General features: G+C 41.3%; 1 protein-coding gene across 7 annotated transcripts in view; it reads right to left on the bottom strand.

The window, feature by feature from the left end:
- Positions 1-27,350, bottom strand: part of LOC127618259 (SERTA domain-containing protein 2-like) — a 74,063-nt gene that overhangs the window by 7,798 nt on the left and 38,915 nt on the right. The window contains exons 1-2 of one of the 7 annotated variants that reach the window (XM_052090621.1): positions 10,641-10,882; positions 8,275-8,314 (exon numbers count right to left, since the gene is read on the bottom strand). The exons of 1 other annotated variant lie outside the window; for it this stretch is intronic. The gene's annotated coding sequence lies outside the window, so the exon portion shown is untranslated. Of the gene's footprint in view, positions 1-2,051; positions 2,178-8,274; positions 8,315-10,640; positions 10,883-27,350 lie in introns of those variants that run through there. 5 more of the 7 variants (XM_052090622.1, XM_052090623.1, XM_052090624.1 and 2 more) reach the window with 5 other exon arrangements.

Below are 27,350 nucleotides of genomic sequence, written 5' to 3'. Positions count from 1 at the left end.
CCAGGGATTAGGTGATGTTTCACTAGTCATCCGGGTATTGTGAGTCAACTTCGCACATCACTCTGTGATCTTTACAAAGAAGCTAATAAAATTATTTAAGTTTGTTTATTTATTGTCAAGTAGTTGTGAAATAAGTTGCAAAATATATAGTCTCCCTGTCGTTATTACAAAATAAACACCTACAGAGTGATACCTGACCACAGGGTTTATTTTGCTAATTGGAATACAAACACATTTTCCTTTGTAATAACATGCACTGATGAATCATTCACAATAGGACCAGGAACGTGTATTAAGAAAGTAAAAGGGCTTTATTTCATGTTGACTTTATAGGTAAAGTTTTTAATGTTAAAATACTTTTTGCTATTCCAGCTTAATATGCAGAAACAATTAACCAATGGTGTCAGTTTGTTAGACAAATGGAAGACAAAGGGAATGTTTAGGGAAATCTGTCTTAAAACAATCATTATTTTTCCAATTCAATTTGGTGCTGCTAAAGCCACAGAAATCTTACACTTCACCTTTAAGGTTGGAATAAGGGTAATATATCAATTGAAACACGTATGAATCACTTTGGCCCACAAGGAAAAGACAGAGAGAGGGAGGAGTGAGTGAGTGAAAGAGACAGATACAGAGGAAAGGAAGCCTGTTCCTGAGGCCTACCCTCATTAGCATAAAGTGAAGGCCAGTAGCGGTAGGCAGCGTTGCAGTGTGCTTGAACCTAATCCAGGCTGACAGCCTCACGCACCCTAGCCCTGTCTTCATACACACACAAACACTCTCTCTCTCTCTCTCTCTCTCTCTCTCTCTCTCTCTCTCTGCGCAGACGCAGATCTGTCAGGCTGCTTCACTCACTCAGGAAGTGCAAGTGGCTAGGCCTGTTGCCTTGCTGCCTGTTACCATGACAAACACAGTCAGCTGGGAATTCACCCAAAGTGTTGACAAAGAGGTATTGGAGAGAGAGAGAGAGAGAGAGAGAGAGAGAGAGAGAGAGAGAGAGAGCGAGAGAGAGAGAGAGAGAGATGTTTTTGTTTCACTATTACTTATTATATTATTGCATCTTTTTTATTATATTTTTATATATTTTTATTTAAAATCTATATAGAAACAACTTTGTAATGCTTTGGCAATACTGTTCTAAAACTGTCATGTTAATAAAGCGGAATTAAAATTAAAACATTTAAATTGTGAGAAAGAAAGAGCGAGAGAGAGAGAGAGAGAGAGAGAGAGAGAGAGAGAGAGAGAGAATGGAATTTGGCAAGGGGGGAAGAGGGGCTGATGTAAGTTAAAGAAAGTGATGTTTCTTTTCTTTAAGTCCTTTAGTGTTTGGAGCTGAATCTAAAGCAGAATGTGACTTTCTGGAGAGAAAAACAGGTTAGCTTGGAAGACATGAATGTGCATTCCAAAGCATACCATTTACATGCAGAGTGCAAATAATTCATAAGACGGAGGGTATATGAACAAGTAAACTAGATTTATGATCATGTGTGACCTAAATAAGCATTAGTTCAGTGGGGGGAGATGGAGGACATTTTTTTTTAAAACAGATTTAATGGATTTCAATGTAAAAATACAAGCAATTACAATGAGATGAGCACAGAAAAAGTATTGAATTTTGAAACAGGAGATATAGCTAGAAATGTTATAAGTGTACAAATGAGTTTCATTTAATCCAAATACCTATAAACATCTTATTTGCTGATAAAGAATCAGCCAAGACATTCAAATTGAAATTTTAACATCCTCAACAATGTCAGACTGAAATGTTAGTTTTGTTGAAATGTGTTTCAGTATAGGCAGCAATTTGGGACTGTTGTCGACAGAGGTTATTTTGAGGATGAGTAACAGAGAAAAAAAGACTTAAAAAGCATAAGAGTGACTCAAGCTGAAATTTAAAAATAGCATCTTACACTACGTTGCTACAAAGTCACAGCAAAATTTGTGTTCAGATTCTGAGATGGAGACAGTGAATATGACAGCAAAAGAAAAGGCCAAATAAGCTTACAATCAGGAGCACAAAAAAGCTGTTTAGTCTTTTCCTATAAACTCACCCAGCATGGCCCTAGAACTATGTGCAATTGTCTGAAGCTTTAAAGAAATTCTCAAGCAAATAAAGTTTCCCACAGTAATCCACACAGAGGAATGCCACAGCAGCTGAACATGTCCTTGTGACTCATGCTGAGGAGTGGATACGACTGTCTGAAGCACTCAAATGCCACTGATGCCCCACCCTACAGATTTATTCTGATTGTGGCTCTGTCTCCTCTCCCTCCCTTCGTCCATTATTTTCTCTCCATCTTTCGTGTAAAAGGTCAAACAGAGGGTCTGAGTACCAGGTAATATGCCACCTGGTACTGTGGCATATTGTTTCTCCTGGTACTTAGTTCTTTAATAGGGATAGTTCTCACCTGTCGTTCTAAATAAAAACAATGTTTCTCTTCTGTCAACACAAAAGGTGAATTTTCAGGAGTTGAGTGGAGCATTTTATGAAACCTTATTGGTGCTTTTTGTTATTTTGGAGCTTGACAGCCCCAATACTCATTCATCACATTTGTATAAAGTTGTAACATAGTTCAGTGTAAAGGAGGAGGCAAAAACCAGCTTGACAAAATAAATTGTATTTTAATTATAAACTTAACCAAAAAGACAAACACACACAGCTGTCCATAACTCTCTCTCTGACATACTGCCGTCTCCGGTCGGCCTTATCCCTCTCGGGCTTAATCAGCCTTATTAGGGGCGGGTGTTACGAAGGCAGGAGGAGGCAGATGAGGGGTGTGGATCTAAGTGCAGTTTTTATTGAAAAAAGGTGAAGACAAAATAAGACAGGAACAAATGAAACGTCCACGATCCAAAGGGTACACAGGCTGGGGAAACATCCACGGTGGGCAAAGGTAACATGGACAAAAGAACATCTACATCCAAACATCCACATTCAACGATCGACAATGACTGGGGAACAAACAGGGTTTAAATACACAAACACAATAATGACTAAATGTCAAGCAGGTGAGAACGATGAAGTGCATGGGCAGTGATGAGGGCAGGGAATTATGGGAATTGTAGTTTGTGATAATTGACTAGTGAAACACGGGGCAGACAACAAGGGATCCTGACAGCGGGTGTGTGGAAACATGACCTGACCCGCCCTCCGCCCTGCCAAATTCCTCCCTCATTCGCTCGGGGTGCCTTACGCCCCAACTGCCGGCAGGTCATCCCTGTCTACCTGGATCAGGGAGGGGACATGGGTCCATACACATGGTACATACACACCATAACGGTGATGGTACCAACTTAAAATATTATATAAATAATATATAAGAAGAGAGGGAAAGGTCAACGTGGAGTGGCAGCAGGAGAGAGAGAGGAGAGAGAGAGAGAGAGAGAGAGAGAGAGGGAAAAAAATATATAATTTACTCATCGGTTCCCTGATTCACCATAGTTTAGTCCTCGGACTCTACTACAGCGCATCCCTCCTCCTTCCCGGGTTTCGGCACCAGTGTAACATAGTTCAATGGAAAGGACGAGGCAAAAACTGGCTTGACAATATAAATGATAGTTTAATTATAAACTCAACCTAAAAGACAAACACACACAGGTGTCGGACAGCTGTCCGTAACTCTCTCTCTGACGCATTGCCTTCTCCATTTGCCCTTATCCCTCTCTGGCTTAATCAGCTTTATTAGGGGCGGGTGTGTGGAATCACGACCTGGCCCTGCCCTCCGCCCTACCACAAAGGTATTATAAGGTAAAGAGTGTCCAGGATATTCTTCAGGAATTAACCTTTTGTGTTCTACGGAAGGAATAGTCTTTTAGTTTTGGAAACAATATGAGGGCGAGTAAATTATGACAGAAGTGTCATTTTTGACTGAACTATCCTTTACCATGTTTGACTTCAGGGTATTATAGTTGGTAAAGTTGGGCCAAGACCAGAGTGACTGGGCAACCTGTACTTTGAGTTGGCTGTTGATCTGGATTTACTGACCACTGGGAGACAACAGAAAGAGCCAGAGAGGAGAAACAGGGAATGCTGAGTTTTCCTCAGTCAGAAGTGCTGGGGCAGCACACTCTGTTCCCTCACGCAGAGAGACATTCATAAACAGACAACCTGCCTCTTTGCTTCCTAATGCACCAGTGTATAAAATTACCCTGTGCAAAATCTCTCCAAGGAGAAGAAAAGACACAGCATCAAAAAAAGGCTGTGTTGCAATAGAGTCTTTAAAGAAACCCTACTTTTTTTTTTATGAGTAATGACGTATATTGAAACAGGAACTCTGGGCAGGACATATCAAAGGGCTTGTCCACCTTTTTGTTGTAAATAGCCAAATGCATTTAGTTTCCATCAAAGCCATGGACCATGATTTGCTACAGAGTAGGTTGTATAGAGCATGATAGCCTGGTTCCAGAAGTACAAATAGAGTTTTGATGATAACTTATAAACCTTAAAAGACAGAATTACATGAGCTCCGAGGCTGTTAATCAATCGTATTTGCTTCTGTTGAAGCCATCAGTCCGTGTTATGCCATCTTAATTTTTTGTAGATTGTAGTTCATTCCATTATTACGTTAAGTAAATAGTCTTGAAATTTTGTCTGATTTTCTAATACTTATTTGATTTAAATCACAAATTCCACCTCGATTCACTTTGGTGCTGATTGATTTGGTTAATTGCTTAGAACACTTTAATGAAGAATTTTATGCAATCCCAAGAACCAAGATGTCTGAAGAATTAGGTGGACAATGTTGCGCTTTTTAGGGAGAGGGTCATTCTCATTTCAGGGCATTTGAGTTGTGTAGCATGAGTCAGCAATATTTTTGGTCAATTTTCTTGGAATAAAAAGACAGTACATTCTACATGCTTATACATATGCTAAAAGTACATTTTGTCTATTCAAGTAAGCTTTTATGGAGCGCACTAGCATATAGATTGTTTCAAACTTAATAGACATGGACTAAATGCCACAAAAGGCTAATTATTATTTCATGGAGTGGCAAAAGCACACTTTTAAAGGACAGATTAAATTTAGTTGCAGCTGGCTTCATGGTTAAGACTTCTAACATTTGCCAAGTTTCTAAAACACAACACCGAATAACACCCAAATTAGTGTAAAAAAGGGCAGGCTGTACATTCTGTTCCAATACTACACACAACAGTCATGGCACATAAGGGACAGGGTGTCACACGGAGGTTTCGTACTGGGTGTACTGGTGGAGCCGGAGCAAGAGAATGTGGCGGAAAGGATGGCGTGAGCAGGCAAACAAGTGCAGCGGATAGGATGGAGTGAGTGCACAGTTTTCAGTGATATTACGATCCTGTAACAGGATCTGCACGTTTCCATGCCTGTGCTTCAGAGCTCCCCTCCCCCCTAACCTCTACACTGTGCTATTTAAGATCTGGAGGGAACCGATTCCCACAAACACAATTTCTGTCTTTCTAGCTTTCTCAGACCTGCAGATACGAATGCACAAATGTCAGACACACATCGCAAGCATGCTGTCAAACACTTCAATACCGTTTTACCATAATTTAAAAAAATTATCACAAATGTCAAACTGGTGCACCAGCCGACAACAACCATAATTACAGACATAAACAATTCACACACACATGAAAGACAGTCAAATTCCCTTTGAGTGTTCAAATAATATACACAGTCCTGTTTACAACACCAGACAGAGTTTGAAAGAGTGATGCTAAACAAAGAAATTAAAGGCAGATGAGAAGAGAGAGACAGAGATAAACACGGCACTCTTTATTATTATTTAACAGAAGCATTTCAGGCAGATAAGATGTTTTACTGTACTCTCCATCTGGACTCTGTAGTCCTTAGCAAAGATGGAGAGGCATTTGTGTGGGAACTCCTGATGACGACTGAATGACACTGAGCACAAGCCGAATCAGACAGACGATAGGACTGTGCTAAAACATATATTGCATCAGAGAGAAAGTCAAGTATGGACATATGGTAAAGCCAAGTCGTAATAAAAGTATGAGAAGGAGAAATTGTACAAAATCATATGAGTTGATTTGTATAAAATGTACCTTGCATAAAGAAATATAAACAAATCATGTTGTTATGTAGTTTAACCGCTAACCCAAAAATAAATTCTAACCCAGGGGTCAGGAACCTATGGGTCACGAGTCACAAGTGGATCTTTGTTAAAAATCAAGTGGGTCGCAGTACCATTTACCAACACATGATAGTTTACTTTCTAGATTGAATTTTCCTGCAGAAAGTGTGGGTGTGATTGCAAATCTTGAATCATAGACACTGTTTTAATTTCCTTTCTCCCGAATTTGTCGTACAGCCTACTCCTGGTGAACGAGGTTTGAAATTAAAACCTGCTAAATGTGGATTTTTTTATGCACAGTGGTGGGTAATTTTGCTGATGTACCAGCCACTGTGGAGAGCCATCTATAAGACTTCTCGGAATGATGTACTGTATGACAATAAATTAGACACAAAGATGCACATTTGACGAAACATGTGTGATTATATTTTGAAGAACAGATGAAAACAGATGAAAAAAGCCGCCGATGCACGTCTGATTTGATATATGTGCGCAGCGAGCTCCGCTGTTCACGAGTGCAATGAAAGCACTTCCCATGGACATGCACATGCATAGAGTTCTTTGCCATGTTTGCAAATAACTATTGATCTTAGTGGTTAAGAGCATTTTCTACAAGCAATTTTACGAATATTCGTTATTTTTTATGTGCGCCCTGAGAGTGAAATAGCACCCGCCAAATGTGACGAGGTTCAATCCAGTTGGCGAGCTCCTTGTCCAAATGCAGGTATTTCATGCGTGAATAATTTTGCTCATCAACCCACAACAGGCAGGTGACCTGTAAGACGTCTTCGGAGTGACACATGACAAGAAATACTATTAGTTACAAAGACACGAGCTTGAAGAACTTTATTTTATTTTTATTAGATAAAAACAGACAAAAGAAGTCATCATTGCCGTGTCTAATTAACTGTTTGACCAAACGAAAGTTGCAGGGGTCAGGCAGACTTCTGACATCTTAAACACTAACAAAATAACACATCTGTAACTGTTACATGCTTAATCTGTAATATTCCTCAGCCATACCAACCCCTCCATCACTTTTTATTATTAAATGGCCAAAACTTTTCAGTCCAGTTTTTGTGCTTTGGTGAGACATATCAACTTGTCTCTTTTGAACATTCAATAGGCTTTAAATCATAGCCATGAACCATTATTTGCTTCTTGCTAGTCAGTTGCAGGCGAAAGGGACATTCTCAATCTAGAGAGCATCTGATTGGACAAAAATGTGTGTAGTGCAGCATAAATCATCAATATCTGTGGTTAAATCTTATCTCATTAAAAGTGAATTTTGTCCACTTTTAGGTGTACACTAGAATAGATGGCTTCACAGCTTACATACATGTACTTAAAACCACAAATTATGATTTAATTATAAATATAATGTAAACTGTATTTGTAGATTTGTCAAGTCTGCAAAGCCATTGAGTCAAACAAGTGTACAAATAAGTGTCTGTTGCTCTACTACTATTCATAAGAATGTGACCTCATGCATAATACCAAAAAGTGAGATACAATGAAAGCCAAACATCAATAAACATGCAAATGAGCCTCCACTGCATGGCCACATAAGACTTGAGAGCAGTCTGCCTTCACTTTAAGAGTGTGTAATAGAGATTTGGATCAAAACTCATTCTGAAACTTATCTTCTGTGTTCTTCAAATGATCAGATACAATGTTTGCTTGTAACTGCTCTTTTTAGCCCACTTGAATTATTGAATTATATTCCTTAGTCAAAGGGAATTTATGGGGGCATGTAAATAGTTGTTATTAAGAATTCATAGAGGTTTTATTTTATTTATCTTGTATTATTTATGTTGTTTTGTTACAAATAGTTGTTTTTGTGATGTCACCATTAGGATCAATTGAGAAATCAATTGAGAAAGTAAACTTATTAGTGTGCACAATATAAGTAAGGCTAGATAAAAACTACTCGTATACGTCATTTTCGAGTTAAAAAACAGCTAAATGGTTGCAGATAGAGGAACACAATTCAAACCGGTTTGACCAGAGGGGCAGAACGCTTGGAGCACTATGGGAAGGCATAAGACTGGCGTGCACATACACACACAACACACGTTCAAACAGAAATACCCACAGTTTAAGTGAGAATAAAAAACTAAGCAGGCAACAGGTGAGCACTATGTGAAAGGAAATTAAAGGGTTAGTTCACCCAAAAATGAAAATGATCTCATAATTTACTTACCCTCATGCCATTCCAGATGTGGGTGACTTTCTTTTATCTGCTGAACACAAACGAAGATTTTTATTAGAATATATCTGCTCTTTAGGTCCATACAATGTAAGTTAATGGGTGCCAAATTTCTGAAGCTCCAAACGCCACATAAGGGCAACATAAAATTCCAGACAACACTGGCGTTTATATCCATATCATTAGAAGCGATATGATAGGTGTGGGTTAGAAACAGATCAATATTTAAGTCCTTTTTTTTTTTTTTTCAATAAATTCACCTCCCTGCTCAGTCAATATCCACTTCATTTTCACTTTGTCTTAAAAATGCATCTGTTTCTCACCCACACCTATCATATTATGTATGAAGATAAGGATTTAACCCCTGGAGTTGTATGGATTAATTTTATGCTCCCTTTATGTTGATTCTAGAGCTTCAATATTTTGGCACTTGCATTGTGAGTAACTACAGAGCTGAAATATTCCTCAATAAATCTTCATTTCTATTTTGCTGAAGACAGAATGTCATCTGGGATGCCAGGAGGGTGAGTAAATCATGACAGAATTTTCCTTTTTGTGTGAACTAACCCTTTAATTAACGTCTAAAACAGTGCTAAGCTTATCAGACTTCTTTACATTACTAGTGCTGATCTCTTCACTAATGAGGTATACTATACAAAACCTCATTCCAAGAGATAAAACTAATTTATCTGTGATTAAAATAGCAATAAATAACTGAAAACACATTTCAGCAAATATTAAACACAGCAAAGACCGATATCATCTGTGGAATAATGCCCAAAAGACAAACTACACCTAACAATTAGAGATGCAGATGTTATCCTGGTCCAACTTGCATAAACTTAACAGGGTAAAACATGAATTCTGAGCACAATGCTCAAATCCATGAAGTCATAAATGTGTTTGAGAAGGGAATTATAGACACTGAACACACCCACTCTGTGACATTTACTATTAATTGAGGGACAAAAATCTCATTTTAGTTCTGTGACTAGTTGTAGGAAGGAAGTGCACATTTAAAGATGACACAGAGAGTAGGCTACAGCATGTAAATGTCACAGAGTCAGTCTTTTTGTTTAAAGGAAATAAGATATACGATGAACTGCCTGACTAAAGAAAGTGGTTGTAAGCTACTTTTCTTAATGTGAACCAAGCATTCACTAGAAAATCCAATTGGACCTTGATCGTCTGAATTTACTGTGTGTGTGTGTGTGTTGTGCACGTGAGATATTCGGACTTTGAATACCTGTGTGTCTGACACAGGATAGCAACTGCATAATAACCGATGCACTGAGTTGTTCACAGATTTCACAGACTTGAGAAACACAACAACATCCAACAAAGATAAATAATAATCAGCTTTAAGTGATGAAAAAAAGCAAGAGTGTGAGAATGCATATGTGAATTTACAAAAACAGACAAGAAAGTCCAGGGTGGACATGAGATTTGATCACTCACTGAGACATACACATACTGTCCCTCAAAATCCTTCCACTGCCATTTTCCATCATGTGAATTTGTTCCATGACGAGCACTGAAAGCCAGCAGATGCATTTATTTATTTTAGTCACCTGCCAAATAAAACCCTCTACAGAGTCAAAGCCAATTTAATGCATACTTAGAATGTAACCACTACCATATTCACCCATTTACAAATCATTTCTAGTTCAACAGTCGAGTCTTTATCCAACAACAGTTATAGAACAGCGTAACATCACACACTCATCTAGGTTAAGACTCATGGAAAAACAAAAAAGACACTAAGTTTCAATGGAAAGCTGTCTGTCTGATTCTGAACCTCTGTCCAGTGGGTTCGAGCTGAGCTTGACAAAGAGGTTCGATCTGTAAATACTTGTTTCCAACATTTGAAAATTTGAAAACACACTTGCACACTAGGGCCAATTCAATTGTCTTCTCACTGTAATTGGTTTTATGCAATTATTTATGGTTTTATACACTTTATTTATTCTTATTCTTTGAACTCAATTTTAATCTATTTTATTTTTACGTTTTTTTTTTCAACATGTCTGACATGATTTTGTTGTCTGTAAAGCACTTTGTAAACACTTTCAAATGTACAGTATGAATAATACTTCACTCTAAAAGGAGTCAAACATTCAGAAATCAGATTATGAGGCATCTGTTTGATTCAATTATAAGAGAAAATTCGGTTCCCAGGTTCCAAGCAGTTCTGGCTTGGGTTGCGACATGCCTCAGAACTTTCCGAAGATCGCGCAGACCGACAGAAAACAATATATGAATAATATGTGTATGACTGTTTCATTTGCTATGTGCAATATCAGTGACACCGCGCGCCTGTTACACGATTTCAGTTATTTATGAATAAGATTCGGGCTTACCTCGTCTACTTGAAGTGGAGGTATCAATTCAAGCATCGGGAAGAATCTGTCTTTTATTCTTGACGACAGCTGTTCCGAATCCGAGTCGGTACCGATAAAACTCTAGCGGCCGAATAGGAAGGTCGGCAGTGGTTTGTGGAGAGAAAAAGTCCTCCAGCCTAGTGCTTTAAAATACTGTACAGTCAGTCACTACCGACCAACACAATCACCTTCGAAAGCGAATGACGTAGAGTGAGACTTCTGCTCGACTACACAGAGTCTGGCCTCGGAATAGTCCAGCCCCTACACACGCAAGCACACCCGACATGCTTCCACCCATTAACTCTCGGGCATTGTCTCAAAACTTAGCAGGCTGCCTACACAGACAGCATGAAGATAGCACGTACAGCGCATTTGGGCATCACAGGCGCGTTCCGAGTCAGCTGCACTGAGAGTGCGCGCGCGTACAGCTAACACGGAAGGCGTATACAGTATAATGCATAACAATGCTGTCTAGGTAGGCAGCTCAATAGGTTTTGAGACACAGCCCCTTTCTCTCTCGCTGTGAAGCGCATAGGCACACTGAGGACTGACTAAAGTTATTGTTGCAGCCTATTGTTTCTTCTGAATTTACAACATTGACATAAATAATTGAACTATTGTGGTATTACACTGTTACAACATTAGGCTACTGAAAATCATAAAATATTTTGGCTGGTATTGAAAAAATAGATGTTCCTAAATGCATACAATGTAGGTAGGATTTTATACAATGAAAGTGGTAGATTTTATACAATGAAAGAGTTTTCTTTGTGAAGGATGTGATTTTCTTAGGGCAATGTGCATGTTTGACCCTAGTGCACAACAGATGCATATGACCTTACTGATGATACTCATATAGTCTCTATGTTCTCTCCTCTGACTGACACTGATGTCTCTAAACTCCTCCTCTCCAACCACCCCTCCACTTGTTCCCTTGACCCATTCCTTCTCACCTTCTCCAGGCCATCTCTCTGTCCATCCTATCTGGACTCACACACATAAATAACATGTCTCTACTTACAGGAACTTTTCCCACTACATTTAACCACAGTGACTGCTCGAATCACTGCCTGCCTGGCAGACATCTCAGCCTGGATGAAGGAACACCAACTGCAGCTCAACCTTGCCAAGACCAAACTCCTTATCTTTCCAGCCAACCCTGCTGTTGAACACAACATCACTGTGCATCTGGGTACAACAACAGTATTGCCATCCAAAAAGGTCAGAAATCTAGGGGTAACCATCGATAACAAGATACATTTCACAGATCACATCTCAAAGACCGCAAGATCATGTAGATTTACACTCTACAATATCAGGGAGACAAGACCCTTCCTCTCTGAACATGACACAACTGCATGTTAAGTCACTTGTCATAACTAGACTGGACTACTTTAACTCTCTCATTGTAGGCCTCCCTGCATGCAATTAGACCTTTGCAAATTATCCAGAATGCAGCAGCATGTCTGGTCTTTAATGAACCAAAGAGAGCACATGTTACACCTCTCTTTGTCTCTCTCTATTGGTTGCTGGTTGATGCATGTATCAAATTCAAGGCTCTGATGCTGGCATACAAAACAGTCAATGGGTGTGCTCCAGCATACCTAAAATCATTTCTGCAGATCTACACGCCCACCAGAAGCCTGCGGTAGGCTAAGGAACTTTGCCTTGTCGTACCAACACAAAGAGGCACCAAAACACTTTCCCGGACTTTCAGCTTCATCATACCATGTTGGAGGAATGACCTTCCAAACTCCATCCGTGAAGTTGACTCACTCTCTGTCTTCAAAAAAACGACTTAAAACACATCTTTTCCATGAGCACTTAACAGTCACTAAAAAAAAAACAATTGTTGCAATTTAATCTGTTTTAAATACTATTTTGATGCTAGTGAAACATTGTAATACTGTATGTCACTTTTCGTACCACTATCTCCTTAAGATGATTAGCTTATGTTTTCCTCCTTTGTAAGTCGCTTTGGATAAAAGCGTCTGCCAAATGAATAAATGTAAATGTAAAATTTAAATATATTTAACCAGCTATCAAACTGCCACCACATGGCAAAGACTAGCACTGCATGGCTCTTAAAACTATTTTAAGCAGTATAATATCTGATAAAAGATGAGAATAGTTTAATGAGTACTATAGTTTAATAATAACATTACATTTATAATTAACAGTTGAAATGCAGCAAATATTATAACAAATTGGTTGTCGACATTATGCCTTGTCAGCAATAACCAACCGGTCTAGATATTACATATTCTGATGAAAATTTAAGTAGTACTTGTCCTTACAAATCTTGCCACCACAATGCTAGGGCTGCCAGGGGACTCAAATGTGGTTGCTAGGATGTTCTGTTTAGCTGCTAAGGCATTGCCATTGAGGTAGCTAGGGTGTTCTGGGTGGTTAAAACTGGCTCAAGTCAAAAGGGGCTCTTTAGACATGGGCCAGTAAGCAACCACATATCAGCCAACAAGCCATTTAGTTCCATAGTGTATCAATATTTTGTGTGTATGTGCATGTTTTATTGTTTTATTATCTGGCAGGTCTGATCACTTAGAGAGATAATCACTTAACTCAATCCTCAATAAGTCGCACAATTTGAGGTATCATTAATAATGTTTCATGAAGCAAATATCTGATTGTCTTTCAATGACATCAGATGTGTGACATTTCTTCTTCTTCTTTTTATTTTTTTAATTTTTAGAATTTTACACTGGATGCAGGATGCAAGCTGATGTTTTCTTCTTCTGCGCTTTTGAGCACTGCATCATCCCAGAATTAAATGCTTTGCTGTCTGTTCTTACTTTTAGACTTGACCAACTGCATTTATATGGCAATTAATTACTTCCAAAATAAACATTCCAACACAAATAAATACACAACTGTCTTTAGAGAGAACTTGCAAAGCAATGTAATTCACTGCTAGCACTACAATTCTGATAAATATTAACAATGACAAACAGTAGGAAAGGTCCATTTAGTGAATGCTGTTCATGTGCTGTGCATGAATAAAGAGTTGGTGAGGCTTAAGAGCAACCATTGCCAGTATATCTGGCACTGAGGCATTATGACTGGCGAGATGCTCACCTATTTTAAGTCTGTAGCATGCTAGTCAGTTCTAATGGTTCATCAACCCTGTTAGAGAAAACCTTGCAACAACTGTGAATTTCACAAAGGACACTAACTTTATTTAAAGTCTAAAGCCATTTTTACACATTATTTCTTGCACACTTCTCATACTGACTTCTGGTCCAAAAGCTAAAGCTATGGCCCTCAAATATCCTTTGCAAAAAATTACACTGGTGTAGATAGGAGACAAAAAAGTGAATCTGGTTCTGCCTATATCAGTGTTATTATAAATGAGGAGGAGAGTGCAGAGCATAAGCGAGTTTCTAAATAAAGATTTTAGGTCAAAAACAGGAAATGGCTCAGTGAGCAGTTGAGGTAGGACGTAGAAGTGTTGGCCGCTGGGCGGCATCTACAACATCCCCTTTGTTCCCCAACACTACAAGCAAGGAAGCACAGCCCATCCCTTCTCTCTCTCTCTCTCTCTCTCTCTCTCTCTCTCTCTCTCTCTCTCGCTGCATGTCTTTCTCCCCTCCCTATTTTTTTCTCTCTCTCTGCCTCCCTCCCTCCTTCCCTCTGCCTCTCCCTCCCTCACACTCCAGGCACTCTCCTGTCCCTCCTGTCTTCCTTTATCAAGCCTTTCTTACACATTGTGACAGTGTATGTTCATTTATTGCAGGAACCTCCCACCAACTGTCTCTTCAGCAGAAGAGCAGCAGAACATAGCACGAACAGTGTGGGCAGTCATTAAAAAAAACAAAAAAACATATGAGTCACTACCAAATAATGAACAACTGCGTTATTTCCAAAACTAATCCAGCTACTATGTTCTTTGGGTGCATTCTTTTATATATATATACGTGATAAATTACGTGAAAAATTACTATTACAATTTGAAAAAAATTTCAGAACTTCTTAAACTACTTCAAAGAGTTCTCATCAAAAAAGCCTCCATGTGCAGCAATGACAGCTTTGCAGATCCTTTGCTTTCTGGCTGTCAGTTTGTCCAGACACTAAGGTGACATTTCACCCCACACTTCCTGTAGCACTTGCCATAGATGTGGCTGTCTTGTCACTTCTCACACGCCTTACAGTTTAGCTGATCCCACAAAAGCTCAATGGGGTTAAGATCTATAACACTCTTTTCCAATTATCTGCTGTCCAATATCTGTGTTTCTTTGCCCACTCTAACCTTTTCTTTTTGTTTTTCTGTTTCAAAAGTGGCTTTTTCTTTGCAAGTCTTCCCATAAGGACTGCACCCCTGAGTCTTCTCTTTACTGTAAACTGGTGTTTAGTGGGTAGAATTCAATGAAGCTTTCAGCTGAGGAAATGTGATGCATCTTTTTCTCAAACTAGAGACTCTGATGTACTTATCCTCTTGTTTAGTTGTACATCTGGGTCTTACAAATCTCTTTCTGTCCATGTAAGTGCCAGTTGTCCTTTGTCTTTGAAGACTGTAGTGTACACCTTTGTATGAAATATTATTATTTATATTTTTTAATGGCATTTTTAAGCATTGTATATAGCTTTCATTCCTCAAAATAATGATTGACTGATGAGTTTCTAGAGAAAGCTGTTTCTTTTTTGCCATTTATTACCTAATATTGTCCTTAAGATATGTCAGTCTATTGCATACTGTGGTAAATAAAAACAAACACAAAGACAATGTTAAGCTTCATTTAATTAACCAAATAGCTTTTAGCAGTATTTGATTGTAAAACACACTTCTCCACGGAGGGAAGGAGGACACAGGAAACAGGGTTTCAACTTCAGCGGTAAGACTTTTAATTTGTGCACTCTCACCAGTTACAACTTCACAATGATACAATTAATAAGCTACTCAGAAGGGCTTTGTCAGACTCTCTCTTCCCACTGGAGGTTCTGTGGCTGCTTTTATGCCGCTCTCCCTGTGCTTACTGAAATTAGAGACAGGTGTTAGACATAATTTAGCTCAGGCGCAAGCGCCCTTACCGCTTTCTCTCCCGGACGGGCGCTTGACCACGCCCCCGCTGCCACATTGATATAATGGCAAGTGATTTTCTAGTTCCAAATTAGCAATTTAATATGATTACTCAAAGATGTTGTGTTGTAGTGATGGCTGCTGGAAATGGGGCCTGTCTAGATTTTATCAAAAATGACTGTTTTCAAATAGAGGTGTTAATCAGCATTAATCTGTGTTACTGTAGATTTTTGAATCAGTTTGCCCATTCTCTGTTGACCTCTCCCATCAACAAGAAATTTCAGTCCACAGACTGCCACTCATTGGATGTTTTGGCACCATTCGGTGTAAATTCTAGAGACTGTTTGTGTGTGAAAATCCCAGGAGATAAGCAGTTACAGAAATACTCAACCAAAACAAAAAACTGCATGAGGGGGACCTACACAATATTAGGCAGGTGGTTTTAATGTTGTGGTTGATCAGTGTGTATAAAACTCATGTTTTTGTTACTGTTGCTTTTTAAATTTACTTTAAATATTTTGTGTTTTTGGACCTTTTTTATGTTGCTGATTCTTGAGATCAAGGGATAAACATGTCATACATAAAATTACATACAAATGTCCTCTTTACTGATGTTAAAAATCAAGAAATTCTTTGTGGAACCATTAGAAATTCTTTAACTGATGACTGAGCTAAAAAATGATCTTGCTTCTGAAATAAACTTGGAGGAGCTTGGCGAGATAATTAAGGCCTTGCCTACAGGCAAGTCTACGGGGACAGATGGCTTTGCCGCTGAATTTTTTAGATCTTATGCTACAGAATTGGCTCCACTTATGCTAGAAATTTATATGGAATCATTACAGAATGGAAAGCTTCCGCCAACCATGAGCCAAGCCCGGATCAGTCTGATTCTTAAAAAGGACAAAGATCCAAGCGAGTGTATGAATTACCATCCAATTTCCCTGATCCAGCTAGATGTTAAAAAATTTTAAAAATTTTTGGCTAACCGATTAAATAAAGTTATGACACCTCTTATAGATCAGGTGAGGTTTATTCAGGGCCGCAGCTCTTCTGATAACATTAGGCGTTTCATCAATAACATGTGGTCAGTGGCAAGTGATCAGATTCCGGTTGCTGCCATCTCACTTGATGCTGAAAAGGTATTTGATATGGTAGAATAGGATTATCTTTTTAAAATTGTATAAATTTACGGTTTGGGAATACTTTTATTGGATGAATTAAGTTACTTTATAGACACCAGGTAGCGGAAGTATAAACAAATTGATTAATTTCAGATTATTTTACTCTGGATAGGGGCACCCGTCAGGGTTGCCCTCTTTCCCCATTATTGTTCTGCGATAAGAGAGGAGGATTTTCCAGGGGTAGTGGCAAGAGTAGTGATGGGTAGTGGCACATAAGCTTTTGCTTTACGCAGATTATATTTTTTTTATTTATCTCCAACCCTACCAGATGACACTTGCCTCCATAGAATTATAAATTCCTTTTCTAAGTTCTCAGGATACAGAATTAGCTGGTCTAAATCCAAAGCTTTGGCTCTGATAGCATACTGCCCGGTAACAGCTTTTAAGCCGGGCACCTTCCAGTATTTGTACCCAAGTATTTGGGTAATTTATTAGTTAATTTTGACCCTTTAATAAAAAGGTTTTCGAGCGATGTGGGAAGTTGGGCTTAATTACATTTATCTATGATTGGGAAGGTTAATGTTGTTATAATGAATTGTATTCCAAAATTCAACTACCGGCTACAATCTCTCCCTATAGATGTCCCCCTCTTATTCCAAGCATTTTGTTAGCATAGCGTAGTCCTTCATTTGGAACGGTAAACATCCCAGATTACATTTCAGTAAATTGTATAGGCTGATTGACAAAGGTGGCTAGGCCTACCCAAGATTTAGTTATTACTATGAGTTCAGTTCCCGACAGACGCAGACGATTTTTCCGGGGCTTCAGCACCGAATGTTTTGAGTGTAGCCCCTGTATTTTGAAAAGTTGACTGACAAATATGAAACCGGACAATAGCCTATGTAAACCCCCGAAATCATAAGTTGCCTTATTTCATTGTGTTTTGGCTTTGCACATACTGCATACAGCCTGTAAAAATAGACATGGGTCTTAAAAATAATCTAGCCTATAGAATAAGTTTCTTTGCTGTCGGAAGCCTATGGGCTACTCCGTTAATTCTTCTCTGTTGAATATGCAGCAAGTAGGGGAGGAGCTATCACAGTCATTGACATCAATTTACGTTACTTAGTGGCGAGTTAACAGCAGTTAGCAGGAAAGACAGCAAAAATGAAGCAAATTAGGCTTTGGGGATTTTTCCGAAAGAAGTCAGTGGGTAAGAATTCACTTTTTTTTTGTCCTTAAAGTCTGAAGATCATCATCTGGCTGGCTTTCACCCACAGTAGGCTAAACCTCACTCTCCTGACCTCAAGAGGTGCACTATTGACTGACATTACAAATTGTAGCCTTTAGCCTCTACCCTCTCACCAGCTTTGGACTACAGAGAAGTGGTAGCTAGTGCGAAAATAAAATTGTCTGGGTAAAGTCCCAAATGTCCTTAAATGCTGGAAATGCCTCTGGTTCCTGACATTTGGCTCATTGGTCGCTTCCACCTGAGAGAGACCCTCCCTGGTTTTGTATTGAACAGGAAGTTCTTGCCCCTATTTCACCATTGCCAATCCTTTCTATCAAGCTAATTGGAGAAGATACGTTAGATACCGTTATCTTGCATTTGCATGCAGTATTTAATTCTGACATTTATTTAATTTATTTAAAATGTTGATTTTAGCATATGGCTGAACCAAAAGGTATCTATTAACAAATTCCCTTTCTGCTGGGCAGAGTGGATTATGAGGGAGGTTAATACGCTCAGTGACCTATATGAGAGTGTTGGGATCCTTTGAAAATATGGTTCAACATTTTGGGATTGCCAGGTCTCAATTCTTCAGGTATTTACAGCTGCACCACCTGGTCTGTACTATTTTTGGGTGTAGCATACACTCCCCTAAAGCGGCAGATACTCTGGTAGTGGTGATTACAGCTTTTGGAAAAGGTAATCAGGCATCAGTGTATTACTCCCTGCTAATTCAGAGTCTGGGGGATGGAGCTTTAATTTATTTCAAGAGATTATGGGAGAAAGATTTAAACTTGGTATTGGAGGAGGGAGTGTGGGCTAATATTCTAAAAAACATCAAGTCTAAATCTAGAGATGCAAGGGTGCACCTTATGCAATTTAACATTTTACATAAATTCTATTGGACCCCCTCTAGATTGTATAGACTTGGTCTTAAAGACACACCCGCCTGCTGGCAATGCCAATCAGAAGATGGGGACACAATCCATGTTTTATGGTGGTGTGTTAAGATCCAAGAATTTTGGTTGAGGGTTCAGAGTTTGGGTACTCAAATTTAATTTTGCCCCAGACTCGTATTTAAGGCGATGGGGCGGTCATTAATATAGGGGATAAGTACATAAAAAATTGATCAGCATACAGGCCATCCTTAGGGGATGGAAGTCAGCTGGAGCGCCCTCATTTCAGGAGTGGTGCACAGAGATGGGCAGTGTGGCGGCATTTGAGGAGGTGTCATATAGAAGGCTAGGCAACTGGGAGTTGTTTGATAAATCGGAGCAGCTATTTGACATTTTTGGAGTGCTGGGGTTGGGAATTGGGAGAGGGGAAGGGAAATAATGGGGTTTAAGGGGGATAATGGTTGACTCTGTATATGAACGTTTTGTTGTGTTATGTGTCATGTTTGAGGAGCAACCAATAAAAATGTTAATCTGAAGAAAAAAAAAAGAAAATTTATAAGAAAAATACTGAAAAATGTAAATATAAAGGAAATGTGTGTACTCAGGGCATTTATGAATTTTATTTTTAATTTCATTGTGATTTTTTTTAAAATGCATGCTCTATATTTGAAAGCACAAAGTCTCAATGTAAAAAAGTGTTTAAAAATGCAACACATTCATAAATATAAACATCAAATGCAAGGTAGGGATCTGTAAGATATCAAACAATAGATAAAGTAAACTTAAAATGATATTTTCCATAAAAAAATGCTAATCAAAATTGTCCTCACTTTGCATTATCTCAACTTTTTTATAATCCTGAATAATTGAGGCAATGTCATGGTCAGCTGTAACACTGAGTACCCTTTTCCCACTTCCTTCTCATGGTGGATGCAACATTAGGGCACATGTTCTGGTAAGTTTTATATTTTTTATATTTTAAACAAATACATTTTAAGTCTCTGCGGTCACAGCTTCAACATGTCAACAATGTCATCCAATTTAGAACTGTGGAATCATTTTGGCATTTTAGTTTAGGTTATATAGGAAGCTTAAACTGAGAAAAAACTGGCTCCAGTGTCTCCATGGTTAAGATGGAAAATATGAAAAAAAAAAAAAAAAAAAACATATATATATGTAGAAAAATACAATAATACAAATCAAAGTAAACAACTGGTTGGAGTAACTTCTACAGTATGCACAACAATCAAAAAATCTTTGCCTGTGATAATTATTTAGTTTTATCACCTGCGGTCTCTAAGACCCTAAACATACTGCCCGGAATGAAGCACGGTTCATGAAGGACGTTTACATTTTTCTAAAGATTGGGAAAAGTAATTGTTGTACTTGATGTTTAGAATGCTATAAAGCTTAACATGCAACAGATGTCAAGATTTTCAATGAAAACCGACGATTTTGAGAACTGAGAACTGATTACATTTTTGGGTTGTTTCTCCCAAAATGTCATGGTTACTGTCGTAACCTCTGTTCCCTGAGGGAGGGATCGAGACGTTGTGTCGAATTAAGTGACAAAAGGGGTCTTCTTGGGATGCCAAACGTACCTCTGAACTTGAGAAAAGGCATGGTAATACATGACTAGCATGGAAGAAAGCCCGGCAGCCGCGGCTTTTTCTCTCACTATGTCTCTTGCATAGGACATGAAGTGGCTGGGGCTATCTTAACGCTATGAAATGCTTCGGGGAAGGCGGTCTATCGCAGTCCTATTCTTTCAGGGGGAAAAGACCCTACGGGGGCCACATCCTTCCCAATCCAGGGGGAGGTAACATGTGGCAGATACACCACGATGGTTTGTAAGTCGTACGTGGGAGTGGTGCGTGGTAGATCCAGCCTAATGATGGGGGAAAATACATCACAGAGAGTTTGCCTGAGAAGGGAACTAAGCCCGTGGAGCCCGACCCCAGTACAGAGCACCTGTGGCTCGTAGTGGGTCTGGGTGCGAATTGCTGCGCTGAATTCACAGGCCAGAAGGCTAGGGAGGAGAACATACAGGAAGCGACACTTAGTGGCTAACCTGGGATAGAAGGTGCACTGGATCAACTTGGTGAAGGGCGCTGTGTGCAAGCGGAACACCCGGTCAGTTGTGATGCGAACCAATCTAGCTGTTGAAAGCAAGTAAGAATCTGTTTCTGCGTGAGCATTTTGAATGGGAGTCTGTGCAAAGCCCGGTTGAGAACTCGCAGGTCCAAGATTGGTCGCAACACAACACCTTTTTTGGTACGATGAATTAAGGGCTGTAGAGACCCTTCTTCACCTCGGCTGGAAAGACGGGCTCTATCGCGTCCTTAGTAAGAAGAGTCGTGACCTCTGCCCGTAAAGCGCTGGCTTTTTTGGGGGCAAGTAATAGCGCGTCGGGAGGCAGAAGAACGTCCCGAGGCTTGGGTGCTGAGAAAAGACTCAAAGCACTTACCTTGCTCCACGAACGCAGCAGGGGGCAGGTTAGAGACAGAGGAAGAGGTCCTAAAGAGGAGTTTTCGGAACTCGTCAGCGCTTGTCTGAAGTCGAGGGTCCGGAGGCGAGAGAGCTGCATCCGGGGAGCCGGGACAGTAGAGTTTTGGGGCCGGGGTGCCGAGAGAACGGAGCGCACCGGCTGGGTTAAGCTATTCGCTAAATAGGGAGCAAGGGGACATCATATAGCTTTCATTGCAGCTAAGTGCATTCACTCCTAAAACCTGACCAATAGTTCAGTTTCAGGCTGCAGATTATGTTTGGACTACTCAACATGTTTGCAATGAGACAATGGTAATCAGTACACAGATTGAGAATTTATAATGCAAAATTGTATTTGAATATGTTTGGCAGTGATTGGATGATGCTGTCCATTACTTTGAATAATAATTATTTATTCAGCTTTACAGAAAATCAGCTGTAATGTATGTAATGTCTCAAAAACATGAATAACCAACACTTCTAGAAACATAGTAAACAATTTGATGGGAAAAAAATCTGACTTTCTATGGCTTGGTATTATTTAAAATTTCACAACTTAATCCTGCTGTCCACATATGTGGACGTCAATTTAGGAAAACTATTTGCTCTAGAATGTTTTATTTATTTATTTGTTTATTGCTTGTTTATTAGGTGCTAGTTACAAATAGCAAAAGCAGCCATGCTCAGGTCTCAGGAGTTTAATCTTTAAAGGGAGTCATTATCAACTGCCATTGTATTAAAAAGACAGAAGCAAATAATTAAATTAATTAATTAAAACATCTCTATATGTGTGAAAAAACTCAAACAGGTTTGGACAACAGTGCAATAAATTATGTCAGAATTGTCAGTTTTGAGTGTGCTATTACTTTAATAACCCCTACCTCATATTATATTCACAGCATTAAATACACACAAATATATAAGGAACAATACGTAAAAAAACTGAAAATCAACAGGTCCCGACTGACTGTAATGTAATATAAAATCATTCTAATGATGACAGATATTTGGTGTTTACGTCAGCAAAAGTACTGTGAAATCACACTGCTCTTACACACAGTTATGCAAACAAAAGAGCTGCTTGATTGCAGAGTTGTCAGTTACAGGCCTCTTCAGGGTCCCAGCAACATAGACACACAGAGAACGACTCGGTTACTAACGTAACCTCGGTTCCCTGAGAGGAGGGAACGAGTATTGCGTAAGTAGCTTACGCTATGGGAAAACTCAGTTTCTCGAGAAATATTGAAGTCTTTATGTAAAACGCATTGCAGCTGCACAGCAGACAGCAATGAGCGAGGCAGCTCGGTCATTGGCTGTGCTGCGGCAACTTGCTTGAACCAATGACGGGGCGACTCTGAACGCGCGGCCAATGAGCCGCGCTGCCACGCGTGCTCGAGCCAGCCAAGATTAGCATGGCTAAGGCTATATATTAGGCGCCCCGTCATGAGAGTTCTTTAGTTTCAATCTACTGAAGCGAACTGACCAAGCACAAGCACGGCAGCTTACGCCATACTCGTTCCCTCCTCTCAGGGAACCGAGGTTACGTTAGTAACCGAGTCGTTCCCTATCGAGAGGTCTCTCCTATTGCGTAAGTAGCTTACGCTATGGGAACACCATGTAAAACGCCGTGCGTGCTGACTTCGCTCTATAAAGCCAGAGGCAGATGCCTGAGCCTTAAAGCAAAGTGATTATTCAACGAGCCGGCCAACGGCGAGCTACATAATGGGATAGTATAGAGCGCCCTTCCAAGGTGGTCCATGGTGGGGCGCTCATAGTACAAACACAAGCACATATCTTATGTACTGAGTTTTCTATGTACTGATATGCATAAAAAATCCTCTAAGTCAGTCAGAGACGGACCTTATAAGGGAGGAGATAATGCTCAGCATATACATACTCCAGTCCATTCTACAGTCAGGCTGATAGAATGTTGGAATGCACTTTTCTATGTACTGATATGCATAAAATATCCTCTAAGTCAGTCAGAGACGGACCTTATAAGGGAGGAGATAATGCTCAGCATATACATTCTCCAGTCCATTCTACAGTCAGGCTGATAGAATGTTGGAATGCATTTTTCTATGTACTGATATGCATAAAAAATCCTCTAAGTTGGTCAGAGACGGACCTTATAAGGGAGGAGATAATGCTCAGCATATACATTCTCCAGTCCATTCTACAGTCAGGCTGATAGAATGTTGGAATGCAATGAGGGGACCTGTAGGTTATAAAGCCTGATAAATGTCGAAGGCGAGGCCCAGCCCGCCGCCGCACAAATATCTTCAATGGGTATCCCACTCGACCACGCCCACGAGGAGGACATGCTCCTCGTAGAGTGAGCTCTGACGCCTAAGGGGCATTGAAGGCCCTTGGCTTCATAAGCTAGCGCTATAGCATCCACTATCCAGTGCGATATTCTTTGCTTTGAGACTGAGAGACCTTTAGTGCGGCCGCCAAAGCATACAAATAATTGTTCCGTCTGTCTGAACAGGGCAGAACATTCCAAATATACTCTGAGCGCCCTGACCGGGCAGAGTAAATTAGCGTTGCTTTCGTCTGCTGGGGACGATAGCGCTGCCAGAGATATCACCTGTACTCTGAAGGGTGTGGAGAGCACTTTAGGAATATACCCGTGCTTTGGCTTAAGGACAACTCTGCAGTCGTTAGGTCCAAATTCCAGGCAAGCAGCGCTTAATGACAGCGCATGCAGGTCGCCCACTCTCTTGACTGAGGCGAGCGCCAGCAAGAGCGCAGTTTTGAGCAAGAGCTGTTTAAGGTGCACGGTTCGGAGAGGTTCGAACGGGGCACTCTTGAGTGCGTCCAGGACCGTGGTCAGGTCCCAGATCGGCACCGAGAGGGGGCGAGGAGGGTTCATCCTCCTAGCGCCTCTTAGGAAACGAATGATTAGGTCGTTTTTCACTAATGAACGTCCTTTATCAGGATTGTGTGACGCCGCTATGGCAGCCACATAGACTTTGAGCGTGGAGGGTGTGCGGCCCGCCTCCAGCAGCTCTTGCACAAAGGTGAGTACACTTGGTATCTTGCAAGATTTGGGGTTCAAGCTCTTGGTATCACACCAGTCACTGAACACTTTCCACTTTTGGGCATATAAGCGCCTCGTAGAGGGCGCTCGCGCCTCAGTGATGGTTCTCAAAACTCCACTGGGGAGGTTCTCGGGAACCCGTTGAGGGGCCATGCATGGAGGGCCCACAGATCGGGGCGGGGATGAAGAATCATCCCGTTGGCCTGCCTGAGGAGGTCTAGCCTCAACGGAATCGGCCATGGGGCAGATTGCATCATCTGCATCAGTTCTGGAAAACACGTCTGGTTGTTCCAGAGTGGGGCTACCAGGAGCACTGCACATTTCACTTCCCTGATCCGACTGATGACCTGAGGTAGCATCGCGATCGGGGGAAAAGCATACAAGGGGCGGCTCGGCCAGACTTGGGCGAGCGCGTCTGTGCTCTTTGAGAAGAAAAGGGGGCAGTGCGCATTTTCTCTGGAGGCGAAGAGGTCGACCTCTGCCTCGCCAAAGGTTTGCCATAACCACTGAACCGTCAGGGGGTGGAGAGACCATTCTCCTGGGAGAACCTTGTCTCTGGACAGCATGTCCGCTCCCTGGTTCAGGGCGCCTGGCACATGCGCTGCTCTCAGCGAGCGCAGGTGGTGTTGTGACCATAAGATGAGCTCCCTGGCCATAGAGTGCAGGGAGCTCGACCTGAGTCCACCCTGGCGATTTATATACGAAACTACCGTCATGTTGTCCGTTCGGACCAGGACATGTTCGTTTTTCAGGTACGGAAGCAGGGCTCTGAGAGCCAAGGCGACCGCTTTCATTTCCAGACAGTTTATATGTAGGCACTTTTCCGGGTTTGACCAAAAGCCGGAGACAGGCCTGCCCTCGTAAAGGGCCCCCCATCCTATTTTGGAGGCATCTGTCGTGATAATTTTTCTCCGCGTATTTACGCCCAGACTCATGCCAGTTTGATACCAGTTGATGGCTTTCCAGGGCGTCAGGGCTTTTATACAGCCGTGATTCGCTCTGATCAAAAAGTGGCCCGAGCGCCATGCGTGAGTGGGGACACGGCTCTTGAGCCAGCGCTGGAGAGGACGCATGTGCAACAATCCTAGCTGGAGTACCGCCGATGCCGAGGCCATGAGACCGAGCATTCTTTGAAATCGTTTGACGGGGGCGTGTGCACCCGTTCTGAATGATGTTGCAAGGCGTCGAATAGAGAGCGCGCGCTCTGATGAGAGGCGCGCTGTCATCTGCACTGAGTCTAGCACTATTCCCAGAACAGAGATATTCTGGCTGGGGGATAGCACGCTCTTTGCAAAATTGATTCTCAGACTCAGGCATTCTAGATGGCTGATAATCCAAGATCTGTGCGTCGTTAACTGACCCTCTGATTGTGATTAGCCAATCGTCGAGGTAATTCAGTATTCGCACTCCCCGCTGTCTCAGGGGGGAAAGTGCCGTGTCCATACATTTCGTGAATGTACGGGGGGCCAATGATAGGCCGAATGGTAGTACTGTGTACTGGTATGACTGTCCCTCGAAAGCGAATCTCAGAAAAGGCCTGTGATGAGGCGCTATCGGAATGTGAAAGTAAGCGTCTTTCAAATCCACTGATAGAAACCAATCCCCGGGGAAAACTTGCACGAGGATATGTTTGGTTGTTAACATTCTGAACGAGCGAATCATTAAAGCTTTGTTCAGATGTCTGAGATCTAGGATGGGGCGGAGGCCACCGTCCTTTTTCGGGACGAGAAAATAGCGTCTGTAAAAACCCGCCTCGCTCATAGAGGGAGGAACAGTTTCTATAACGCCCTTCTCTATCAGTTTGAGCACCTCGGTGCATAGAACATGTGACACATCTTTCCTCACTTTCGTCTCGACCACCGCTGAAAAGCGGGGTGGTCTGCGAGCGAATTGAAGTGAGTAACCGTGTTTTATTATGTTCAAAACCCATTTCGGCATGTCAGGGATTTTTTCCCAGGCTTTTGCTCGCACAGATATGGGCTGAATGCTGGCTGGGGGCGTGTCGCAGTGACGTATGGGCCCCACCGGCAAATTGCCTTGTGCTAACATTGAGTTTACAGCTCTCAGAGGCGCAGGTGCGCGCTGAGCAGCCGTGTTGAGTGCCGAGTGCAGGGGTGCGTGTGAGTACAGGCACGCGCGCTATCTCCGAAATGCTTGCAGCATGAGTCGGAGAAATGCTTGAAACTGTATGGACAGAGTTTTCGGGTGGGGGTGCATACATCGTAATAGGCACGCGCGCCACATTCATAAAGCTTCCGCTCTTAGCGGGAGTCTCTTGGCTCGCGCATCACATCTGTGATGTTTGCGGCATGAGACAGAGAACTGTTTGAAACTGTATGTGCAGCGCTTATGGGTGGGGGTGCATATACTGTAGTAGGCACGCGCGCCACTTTCATAAAGTCTTCCGCTCGCGGCGGGGGTTTTTTTGGCTATGCATACAGTGTTTGTGTGTAGGGGTGCATGCATGGCAGCAGGCACGCGTGCTACTTTTATAGTATTTCCCGCTTTTACTGGGGAAGTGTTTATAACTGTGGGAACAGTGCTTGTGTGTAGTGGTGCATACATGACAATAGGCACACGATCTACATTTATGGAGCGTCCAGCTGAGCTGGGGAAGTATTCGGCACTCTTTGGACAGTATTGACATGTGGGAATACGCACTTAAGTGTGGACACGTGACCCCTTATTGACACAGGCAGAAAATGTGCTAACACTGAGCTTACAGCTCTCAGAGGCGCGGGCGCGCGCTGAGCAGCTGTGTTGAGTGCCGAGTGCAGGGGTGCGTGTGAAATCACAGGCACGCGCGCTATCTCCGTAATGCTCGCAGCATGAGCTGGAGTAATGTTTGAAAACTATATAGACAGTGTTTACGGGTGGGG

Source organism: Xyrauchen texanus, chromosome 24 (genome assembly GCF_025860055.1).
Source record: "Xyrauchen texanus isolate HMW12.3.18 chromosome 24, RBS_HiC_50CHRs, whole genome shotgun sequence".
NCBI lineage: Eukaryota > Metazoa > Chordata > Actinopteri > Cypriniformes > Catostomidae > Xyrauchen > Xyrauchen texanus.
This window is presented reverse-complemented; position numbering and strand designations above follow the sequence as displayed.